The following is a 12689-nucleotide window of genomic DNA, read 5'->3' on the forward strand; positions in this document are numbered from 1 at the left end:
GAATTCACCTTCTGACATCAGACTGTATGGACCTCAAAACATGGTTATAACTATACACATTAGATATTTTACGGACGGTCCGTCGTTCCAGCCAAAGTTCTGTTTATTTTTATTTTACCTTTATTTAACCAGGCAAGTCAGTTAAGAACAAATTCTTATTTTCAATGACGGCCTAGGAACAGTAGGTTAACTGCCTGTTCAGGGGCAGAACGACAGATTTTGTACCTTGTCAGCTCGGGGTTTTGAACTTGCAACCTTCGGCTTACGAGACCAGCACTCTCAAATTTGAGTGTGGTTACATTTCTGCCAACCCTCAGCTATATCCAAAAACATTGGCAGGGATAAATGTTCTTATTATTTAAAACTGAAGATTGCTCCTTTAACAGTTCGCTCAAATAGCTATCTTTCACTTGTGTATCATTTTCCATTTCCAGAAGGTTGCAAAGTTCCGATATTACCAACCATGGCGTCCAAGACATTAAAATGACACCTACGAGTGTAAAGTCATGTTTATTAATCAATTCATGCAATACTGACATACCGGTTTGATTTGCTCAGTAAAAAAAATAAGAAAAAGCTTAAACAATAAACTGTTCATACTCTCTCTCTCTCTCTCACTCTTTATATAATGGTACCAATGTTTTGACGGTTAAATGGTGAGATGGTGCAACAGACTGAGTATACTGTAGCTAGTTAACGTAAACTCACCCCATTCCGGTTGGTTGAGTGTAGCTAGCTAACGTAAACTCACCTCATTCCGGTTGGTTGAGTGTAGCTAGCTAACGTAAACTCACCCCATTCCGGTTGGTTGAGTGTAGCTAGCTAACGTAAACTCACCCCATTCCGGTTGGTTGAGTGTAGCTAGCTAACGTAAACTCACCCCATTCCGGTTGGTTGAGTGTAGCTAGCTAACGTAAACTCACCCCATTCCGGTTGGTTGAGTGTAGCTAGCTAACGTAAACTCACCCCATTCCGGTTGGTTGAGTGTAGCTAGCTAACGTAAACTCACCCCATTCCGGTTGGTTGAGTGTAACCAGCTAACGTAAACTCACCCCATTCAGGTTGGTTGAGTGTAGCTAGCTAACGTAAACTCACCCCATTCCGGTTGGTTGAGTGTAACTAGCTAACGTAAACTCACCCCATTCCGGTTGGTTGAGTGTAGCTAGCTAACGTAAACTCACCCCATTCCGGTTGTTTGCGTGTAACTAGCTAATGTAAACTCACCCCATTCCGGTTGTTTGCGTGTAACTAGCTAACGTAAACTCACCCATTCCGTACAAATGTACTCCTCAAAAACAAACAGATGAACGGTCGGTTGAGTATAGCTAGCTACATCTCCTTCAATAACCAGATGAACGGTTGGTTGAGTATAGCTAGCTACATCTCCTTCAATAACCAGATGAACGGTTGGTTGAGTATAGCTAGCTACATCTCCTTCAATAACCAGATGAACGGTTGGTTGAGTATAGCCAGCTACATCTCCTTCAATAACCAGATGAACGGTTGGTTGAGTATAGCTAGCTACATCTCCTTCAATAAACAGATGAACGGTCGGTTGATGCTGCACGTATTTATTTACAATGTTGCGAGCATACAACTGCGACATATATAATGCATATGCATCCCAAAAATGGCACCCTATTCCCTATGTAGTACACTACTTTTCATCAGAACCCTGGATGTATAGTAGTGCACTATAAAATGGAATAGGGTGCCATTTTGTGATTCATCCCCATATCTTAACTTTCCTTCCAATCTGACGTACACTCATGATAAAGACAGAACCATTTCATTTCACCGATCACTTCTGGAATAAGGAAACATGGGCTGAGCTGCTGACATCATTTTTCTTTCAGGTTTTTCCCAAAAATGAATGAATATATTGTATCAATCACTAAAGACACATTTTGAAACTGTGGATCTACATCCAAATACAGGTTGATCTAAAAAAAAAAATAGTTTTCAGAAGAGGTTATATCGCTGCAGCGGATCTGAAAAATGTGTTTGTGCAAATGGACCATGCGAGAAATGGAGTCTGAAGTCTGTTTTTTTCACCCATTCCCTCAGAAACACACGCTAACTGACAACCATTCCCTCAGAAACACACGCTAACTGAAAACCATTCCCTCTGAAACACACGCTAACTGACAACCATTCCCTCAGAAACACACGCTAACTGAAAAGAAAATGGCTGCTTTTAAGGACATTCTTAAGAGTCACAAGGCATCAGAGAAGAAGAGTTAGTCTATATAGCGTACTGAGTAGAGTCTGAGGATGAGAGAGGGAAGGGGCAGAGTAGTCACTGTAGCAGAGTAGTTGGTAGAATAGCTACAGGTACTGTAGTTTAGCAGGTAGCTGGGGTTGTGGGGCAGAATGGGTAGCTGGTAGCAGTTCCAGAGAGAAGCAGCTAGAGTCCCTTCCAGAGAGAAGCAGCCAGAGTGTTCCAGAGAGAAGCAGCCAGAGGGAAGCAGCCAGAGAGAAGCAGCCAGAGGGAAGCAGCCAGAGAGAAGCAGCCAGAGAGAAGCAGCCAGAGAGAAGCAGCCAGAGTTCCAGAGAGAAGCAGCCAGAGAGAAGCGGCCAGAGAGAAGCGGCCAGAGAGAAGCGGCCAGAGAGAAGCGGCCAGAGTCCCAGAGAGAAGCAGCCAGAGTCCCAGAGAGAAGCAGCCAGAGTCCCAGAGAGAAGCAGCCAGAGTCCCAGAGAGAAGCAGCCAGAGTCCCAGAGAGAAGCAGCCAGAGTCCCAGAGAGAAGCAGCCAGAGTCCCAGAGAGAGGCAGCCAGAGTCCCAGAGAGAGGCAGCCAGAGTTCCAGAGAGAGGCAGCCAGAGTTCCAGAGAGAGGCAGCCAGAGTTCCAGAGAGAGGCAGCCAGAGTTCCAGAGAGAGGCAGCCAGAGTTCCAGAGAGAGGCAGCCAGAGTTCCAGAGAGAGGCAGCCAGAGTTCCAGAGAGAAGCAGCCAGAGTTCCAGAGAGAAGCAGCCAGAGTTCCAGAGAGAAGCAGCCAGAGTTCCAGAGAGAAGCAGCCAGAGTTCCAGAGAGAAGCAGCCAGAGTTCCAGAGAGAAGCAGCCAGAGTTCGAGAGAGAAGCAGCCAGAGTTCCAGAGAGAAGCAGCCAGAGTTCCAGAGAGAAGCAGCCAGAGTTCCAGATATGGAGTCCTCCTCTCCTCCCGAATATCCCAGCTGCTGTGATGTCGTTTCAAACCAGCCTTCCAGGGTGCTGCTACGAACATGTAGTCCACAGGAGGGAACTATTCTGTAATTTCAGTACACGGCGGTCTGGTCTGTTAGTATCCCAGAGTGCTTTGCGTCCAGGTGGGGGGTCGCGGTGTCACTGCTCCGTAGGACACACCCCTCGGTCCTTACAGCAGAAGTAATGAACTACAACACCGTTGGGATACCTGGCGAAGGCACTGGACAGGACAGAGTGTTTTAGTACATAGACAGCCTTTAATACAGGTCTACAACAGGTCTTATCACATAATAAAGGATGTATGACATAGTTATCGGTGTTTATAAAGCATTGATATTAGAATAGCCAGCAGCATAACACCCTGCATATCACCGCTGGCTTGCTTCTGAAGCTAAGCAGGGTTGGTCCTGGTCAGCAAAAACCACCCTGCATACCACTGCTGGCTTGCTTCTGAAGCTAAGCAGGGTTGGTCCAGGTCAGTCCCTGGATGGGAGACCAGATGCTGCTTGGAAGTGGTGTTGGAGGGCCAGTAGGAGGCACTCTTTCCTCTGGTCTAAAATAAATATCCCAATGCCCCAGGGCAGTGATTGGGGACACTGCCCTGTGTAGGGTGCCGTCTTTCGGGTGGGACGTGAAACAGGTGTCCTGACTCTCTGAGGTCACTAAAGATCCCATGGCACTTATCGTAAGAACAGGGGTGTTAACCCTGGTGTCCTGGCTAAATTCCCAATCTGGCCCTCAAACCATCATGGCCACCTAATCATCCCCAGTTTACAATTGACTCATTCATCCCCCCACCTCTCCCCTGTAACTATTCCCCAGGTCGTTGCTGTAAATGAGAATGTGTTCAGTCAATTTACCAGGGAAAATAAAAAACGTTTACCTGTTTCCTATCTTCTTCTTACAGACCCTGCAGGTCTTTTCCTCTGTGATGATACACTTCACCTGTTGGTGAAAGATACGTTCCTCCTGGACCTAAACACACACATCAGACCAAAAACAGACTTGTCGCTCGCGTGCTCTTTCCCTTAATCTTCTCCTCAAACATCAGAAGGGAGGAAGCTGATGTCATGGCTTTAGAAGCTTCTGATTGGTTAATTGACATCATTTGAGTCAATTGGAGGTGCACCTGTGGATGTATTTCAAGGCCTACCTTCAAACTCAGAGCTTCCTCCCTTCCTTCTGAAGTTTTGAAAGAGGTTCTGGTAGAGGACAGTTACATAGGACACGACACCAAACACACAGAGCGTCTCTCCGTCTTTCTCACCCGTAGGAACCCGGCCTGCAGCAGACTCTTGAGCACCTGGTCAAAGCGTTTCCTCTGAGCCTCACCCCCCCCCCCCCCCCAGCTCTCTCACACACACCCCCCCCCCCCAGCTCACCCGTAGGAACTCGGCCTGCAGCAGACTCTTGAGGACCTGGTCAAAGCGTTTCCTCTGAGCCTCACCCCCCCCCAGCTCACCCGTAGGAACTCGGCCTGCAGCAGACTCTTGAGCACCTGGTCAAAGCGTTTCCTCTGAGCCTCACCCTCCCCCCAGCTCTCTCTCACACACACACACCCCCCCCCCAGCTCTCTCACACCCCCCCCAGCTCACCCGTAGGAACTCGGCCTGCAGCAGACTCTTGAGGACCTGGTCAAAGCGTTTCCTCTGGGCCTTCTCCTCCAGAACACTCTCCAGGAACACACGGATCTGTCTGATCTGGGTGTTGGCTGGCAGCAGGTCGATGGCCTGGTGGAGAGATAATATATATATATATATATATATATATATATATATATATATATATATATATATATATATATATATAGATACAGTTGGAGTCATTAAAACTCATTTTTTCAACCACTCCACAAATTTCTTGTTAACAAACTAGTTTTGGCAAGTCAGTTAGGACTGACATCTACTTTGTTCATGACACAAGTCATTTTTCCAACAATTGTTTACAGACAGATTATTTCACTTCTAATTCACTGTATCACAATGCCAGTGGGTCAGAAGTTTACATACACTAAGTTAACTGTGCCTTTAAACAGCTTGGGAAATTACAGAAACTGATGTCATGGCTTTAGAAGCTTCTGATTGGCTAATTGACATCGTTTGAGTCAACCTACCTTAGTTGTATTCATCTTGCTGTGGTGCAACCTACCTTGGTTGTTTTCAGCTTGCTGTGGTGTGGTGTGGTGCAACCTACCTTAGTTGTATTCAGCTTGCTGTGGTGCAACCTACCTTAGTTGTATTCATCTTGCTGTGGTGTTGTGCAACCTACCTTAGTTGTATTCATCTTGCTGTGGTGTGGTGCAACCTACCTTAGTTGTATTCAGCTTGCTGTGGTGTGGTGCAACCTACCTTAGTTGTATTCAGCTTGCTGTGGTGTGGTGCAACCTACCTTAGTTGTATTCAGCTTGCTGTGGTGCAGCTCCAGGACATGTAGAGCTGCCATTAGATTGGCCTGTGGCTCCAACAGCTCCATTTTGATTGGCCCAAGACAGTGGCCGTCAGGAGGGGACAGATACATGCGCAGTAGAGACAGGTACACCTGTATCATAGTACCACTGGGTTAACAGACAGGTACACCTGTATCATAGTACCACTGGGTTAACAGACAGGTACACCTGTATCATAGTACCACTGGGTTAACAGACAGGTACACCTGTATTATAGTACCACTGGGTTAACAGACAGGTACACCTGTATCATAGTACCACTGGGTTAACAGACAGGTACACCTGGGTTAACAGACAGGTACACCTGTATCATAGTACCACTGGGTTAACAGACAGGTACACCTGTATCACAGTACCACTGGGTTAACAGACAGGTACACCTGTATCATAGTACCACTGGGTTAACAGACAGGTACACCTGGGTTAACAGACAGGTACACCTGTATCATAGTACCACTGGGTTAACAGACAGGTACACCTGTATCATAGTACCACTGGGTTAACAGACAGGTACACCTGGGTTAACAGACAGGTACACCTGTATCATAGTACCACTGGGTTAACAGACAGGTACACCTGGGTTAACAGACAGGTACACCTGTATCATAGTACCACTGGGTTAACAGACATGTACACCTGTATCATAGTACCACTGGGTTAACAGACAGGTACACCTGTATCATAGTACCACTGGGTTAACAGACAGGTACCACTAGGTTAACAGACAGGTACCACTAGGTTAACAGACAGGTACACCTGTATCATAGTACCACTGGGTTAACAGACAGGTACACCTGTATCATAGTACCACTGGGTTAACAGACAGGTACCACTAGGTTAACAGACAGGTACCACTAGGTTAACAGACAGGTACACCTGTATCATAGTACCACTGGGTGAACAGACAGGTATACCTGGGTTAACAGACAGGTACACCTGTATCATAGTACCACTGGGTGAACAGACAGGTACACCTGTATCATAGTACCACTGGGTTAACAGACAGGTACACCTGTATCATAGTACCACTGGGTGAACAGACAGGTACACCTGTATCATAGTACCACTGGGTTAACAGACAGGTACACCTGTATCATAGTACCACTGGGTGAACAGACAGGTACACCTGGGTTAACAGACAGGTACACCTGTATCATAGTACCACTGGGTTAACAGACAGGTACACCTGGGTTAACAGACAGGTACACCTGTATCATAGTACCACTGGGTTAACAGACAGGTACACCTGGGTTAACAGACAGGTACACCTGTATCATAGTACCACTGGGTTAACAGACAGGTACACCTGGGTTAACAGACAGGTACACCTGTATCATAGTACCACTGGGTTAACAGACAGGTACACCTGGGTTAACAGACAGGTACACCTGGGTTAACAGACAGGTACACCTGTATCACAGTACCACTGGGTTAACAGACAGGTACACCTGTATCATAGTACCACTGGGTTAACAGACAGGTACACCTGTATCATAGTACCACTGGGTTAACAGACAGGTACACCTGTATCATAGTACCACTGGGTTAACAGATATAGAGGGTTAACAGGCAGGTATGTAGGTATGCGTCAGTCATAAGGGGTTACTCACATCTTGGCTTCTGTCCGTCTCTTTGTCATAATGCCTATGACAGTACCTGAGGGGAGAGCAACACAAAAATCAGCTTGGAGTGAGATAACAACACGTGACGATTCACAACAAGAGTTTTGAATCAGCATGTTGCTGTTAACGACTGGTTGGATGTTTTAGTGGGAGGCTTTCTGCACTCCCTCCTCAGTAAAAAGTTGCAAAAAATGTCCTGTAACTTTCCCAAAATTGACAGGTTTTTCCCAGAAATCCCGATTGGAAGATTCCCAGAATCAGGATGGGAATAAAGCGTTTTTAGGAGGCTCCGAAGAGAGATGACGAAAGACGAACAGAGATGAACGAGTCTCGGCGTATTTAGTCTCTGCCGTGGAAGGTGAGGTACGGAAAGGGGTATTGTGCCAAGCAATATTGTCTTGAGAAGAAAGAAAAAAAAGGGACTAACCAGATGTTGTTGTTAGCTTGGACAGTCTGCTTTCGAACATTGGAATTACAATCAGCCAATAAAGAGACATAGACCTAAGTCGAACAACGATGACAAAATGATAAACAAGATGCAGGGAGATTACCATTAGCATGCTTGCAGACTATTGAATGCTATTAGAGACTTGTAGTCGTACCCCTCGACCTATTCCACATTTTGTTGTGATAATAAAATAAAAGCTAAATAGATTAAATATATTTTTTTCCTACACGCAATAACACCATAATGACAAAGTGAAAATCTGCTTTTAGAAATGTTTGCAAAATGTATTTAAAAATTAAATACAGAAATATCTACTTTACGTCACACCCCTGAGTCAATACTTTGTAGAAGCACGTTTGGCAGTGATTACAGCTCTGTTCGTTTCTGTGTTCAGCTGTGTGCAATAACGCTCCCTAAACTCCCGATTGGCATTCTGACCGATGCACCGTGTTGGCAGAAACATTCTTGAAGCGGGCTCACAGTCCGCCGTAGCCAGAGTTCTGTTCAGTTACTGGTTTCACATGTGGGTTACCGTGTAGCTCTGTAGCTCTATTCAAATGTAATGCGGCACAGTGGGGGGGGGACACACTCCTTTTGGAGACCATCTTTCTCGTTTACATTGTTTTGTTGTTTTTTTTTTTTTTTTTAGGTTTTTGATATGTCACTCGGCAGGTGAGGACAGCAACTACACAGCTAATCAATGGGTAAAGGTTTAACGTTTAAAAGGCCTTACAACGTAATTAAGAGTTTCAACCTTTACTATAACGAACAAAAAAATATAAACTCGGCATATAAAGTGTTGATCCTATGTTTCATGATCTGAAATAGAAGATCCCAAAAGATTTTCCATATGCACAAAAAGCTTCTCTCAATTGAGCACAATTTTGTTTACATCCCTGTCAGTGACCGATCCATCCACCTGAAAGGTGTGGCATTGCAAGAAGCTGATTAAACAGCTCATTACACAGGGGCACCTTGTGCTGGGGACAATAAAAGGCCACTAAAATGTGCAGTTTTGTCACAACACAATACCACAGATGTCCGTGGTTGAGGGAGTGTGTAATTGGCATGCTGACTGCAGGAATGTCCACCAGAGCCGTTGCCAGAAAATGTCATGTTAATTTATCTACCATAAGCAACCTCAAACATAATTTGGCAGTATGTCCAAACGGCATCACGACCTCACACCACGTGTAACCATGGCAGCCCAGGACCTCCACATCCGGCTTCTTCACTTGCTTTCATTATGGGACCAATAGGACTGGAGACAACCTGTTTCATTATCCACCAATAGGACTGGAGACAACCTGTTTCATTATCCACCAATAGGACTGGAGATGACCTGTTTCATTATTTACCAATAGGACTGGAGACAACCGGTTTCATTATTTACCAATAGGACTGGAGACAACCGGTTTCATTATTCACCAATAGGACTGGAGATGACCTGTTTCATTATGGGGCCAATAGGACTGGAGACAACCGGTTTCATTATTTACCAATAGGACTGGAGACAACCGGTTTCATTATTTACCAATAGGACTGGAGACAACCGGTTTCATTATTTACCAATAGGACTGGAGACAACCGGTTTCATTATTCACCAATAGGACTGGAGATGACCTGTTTCATTATTCACCAATAGGACTGGAGATGACCTGTTTCTTTCATTATGGGGCCAATAGGACTGGAGATGACCTGTTTCATTATTCACCAATAGGACTGGAGATGACCTGTTTCATTATTCACCAATAGGACTGGAGATGACCTGTTTCATTATTCACCAATAAGACTGGAGATGAGATGTTTCATTATTCACCAATAGGACTGGAGACGACCTGTTTCATTATTCACCAATAGGACTGGAGACGACCTGTTTCATTATTCACCAATAGGACTGGAGACGACCGGTTTCATTATGGGACCAATAGGACTGGAGACGACCTGTTTCATTATTCACCAATAGGACTGGAGACGACCTGTTTCATTATTCACCAATAGGACTGGAGACGACCTGTTTCTTTCATTATGGGGCCAATAGGACTGGAGACGACCTGTTTCTGTCAATATGGGGCCAATAGGACTGGAGACAACCTGTTTCTTTCATTATGGGGCCAATAGGACTGGAGACAACCTGTTTATTTCATTATGGGGCCAATAGGACTGGAGACAACCTGTTTCTTTCATTATGGGGCCAATAGGACTGGAGACGACCTGTTTCTTTCATTATGGGGCCAATAGGACTGGAGACGACCTGTTTCTTTCATTATGGGACCAATAGGACTGGAGATGACCTGTTTCATTATTTACCAATAGGACTGGAGATGACCTGTTTCTGTCATTATGGGACCAATAAGACTGGAGACGACCTGTTTCATTATTCACCAATAGGACTGGAGACGACCTGTTTCATTATTCACCAATAGGACTGGAGATGACCTGTTTCATTATTCACCAATAGGACTGGAGATGACCTGTTTCATTATGGGACCAATAGGACTGGAGATGACCTGTTTCATTATTCACCAATAGGACTGGAGATGACCTGTTTCATTATTCACCAATAGGACTGGAGACAACCTGTTTCTGTCATTATGGGACCAATAAGACTGGAGATGACCTGTTTCATTATTCACCAATAGGACTGGAGATGACCTGTTTCTGTCATTATGGGACCAATAAGACTGGAGATGACCTGTTTCATTATTCACCAATAGGACTGGAGACGACCTGTTTCATTATTCACCAATAGGACTGGAGACGACCTGTTTCTGTCATTATGGGGCCAATAGGACTGGAGACAACCTGTTTCTTTCATTATGGGGCCAATAGGACTGGAGACAACCTGTTTCTTTCATTATGGGGCCAATAGGACTGGAGACAACCTGTTTCTTTCATTATGGGGCCAATAGGACTGGAGACAACCTGTTTCTTTCATTATGGGGCCAATAGGACTGGAGACAACCTGTTTCTTTCATTATGGGGCCAATAGGACTGGAGACAACCTGTTTCTTTCATTATGGGGCCAATAGGACTGGAGACGACCTGTTTCATTATTCACCAATAGGACTGGAGATGACCTGTTTCATTATTCACCAATAGGACTGGAGATGACCTGTTTCATTATTCACCAATAGGACTGGAGACGACCTGTTTCTTTCATTATGGGGCCAATAGGACTGGAGATGACCTGTTTCATTATTCACCAATAGGACTGGAGATGACCAGTTTCTTTCATTATGGGACCAATAGGACTGGAGACGACCTGTTTCATTATTCACCAATAGGACTGGAGACGACCTGTTTCATTATTCACCAATAGGACTGGAGACGACCTGTTTCTTTCATTATGGGGCCAATAGGACTGGAGACAACCTGTTTCTTTCATTATGGGGCCAATAGGACTGGAGACGACCTGTTTCTTTCATTATGGGGCCAATAGGACTGGAGACGACCAGTTTCTTTCATTATGGGGCCAATAGGACTGGAGATGACCTGTTTCATTATTCACCAATAGGACTGGAGATGACCTGTTTCATTATTCACCAATATGACTGGAGATGACATGTTTCTTTCATTATGGGGCCAATAGGACAGGTATTCTCCAGGCTAAGTTCAAGTTAACCCACTGTTCCTAGGCCATCATTGAAAATAAGAATTTGTTCTTAAATGACTTGCCTAGTTAAATAAAGGTAAAATAAAATAAAAATAAAACATATGCAGTGGGTTTGGAAAATAACCTCTTAGGTTCAAGGTCAACCCCTACTTAAATCTTTCAGCTGGAATCTGGCTGAATCCTAAGCTCAATATAGATAAGAAACCATTTCTATGGAAGGCCTGGGTTGACAGGGGTGTCCTTGTTCGGGTGGGGTGGGGGTGAATCTCTATGATGGAGAAACTGAAATAATTATCCCTCAATAATAATTATTAAACTGAACTGAAATAATTATACCTATTCCTCAACAGCAATTCTGGAGGTGGCATCTTCAACTCAGACCGATGAGTTCAGACATTTGGCTCGGAAGGGGAACGAGGCATCAGCTCCAACTCTTTGCTTCTGAAGAACTCAAAAAAGGTATTCTTTTTAACCTGAAAGTTGTGTGTGGGAAATTTTTAAACATGTCATTGTCAGGCCTCCCGAGTGGCACAGCCGTTTAAGGCACAGCATCACTACAGCCTGGGGTTCGTGACCGGGAGTCCAAAAGGGTTTGGGCGGGGGGCTTTACTTGGCTCATCGCGCTCTAGCGACTCCTTGTGGTGGGCCGGGCGCCTGCAGGCTGACCTCAGTCGTCAGTTTAACAGTGTTTCCTCATTGGTGCAGCTGGCAACCAGGTGTTAAAGAGCGCGGCTTGGCGGTCATGTTCCAAGTCCAGCTGCATAAACTTGCAATAATGTACACTGGTCCAAGGATTATTTCGGGAGGGGGCACATGATACAAGAGCAAGTGTTAAATCTCCTCCCCTTTCCACAGCCCCCACCAAGTCGGAGGGGGGGTCTCCTTCCCCTGTTGGCACAGTCGTCTCAGTGGACTTCAGAGGGGAAAAAAAGGCTAACCAACCGTGTGCGAGTCAGTGTGTGTGTCTAGGCAATAGTACTCACTCCTCTGCCATGTGTGTGTCCTTCAGGACGTGTACGTAGATGTAGAGGGCCTGTTCGTGTTTCCCCATCCGACCCAGCAGCACGGCCCTCTCCTCCAGAAGACCTGACGCAGACAAAATGGCACGGTTAGATTGAAGACACCCAGGAAGCATCATGGGACCAGCGTCGTTGCCAATTAGCATAGCTGGTGCCATTGCTTAGAATTCTTCCTCATTTAAGCAAAGGTTTATGGGATATTAGAACTAGAGGTAGACTGATAATGATTTTTCAACTCCGATACCGATTATTGGAGGACCAAAAAGAAGCAGACACTGATTAATCAGACGATTTTTATAAATATATATATAATGACAATTACAACAATACTGAAAGAACAATGAACATTTTTATTTG

At 45.1% G+C, this 12689-nt stretch overlaps 1 pseudogene; it reads right to left on the minus strand.

The window, feature by feature from the left end:
• Positions 1 to 3308: 3308 nt before the first annotated feature.
• The window catches only part of LOC135525436 (vam6/Vps39-like protein), a 44750-nt pseudogene continuing 35369 nt past the window's right edge, over positions 3309 to 12689 (minus strand).

This window comes from Oncorhynchus masou, chromosome 32 (assembly GCF_036934945.1).
Source record: "Oncorhynchus masou masou isolate Uvic2021 chromosome 32, UVic_Omas_1.1, whole genome shotgun sequence".
NCBI lineage: Eukaryota > Metazoa > Chordata > Actinopteri > Salmoniformes > Salmonidae > Oncorhynchus > Oncorhynchus masou.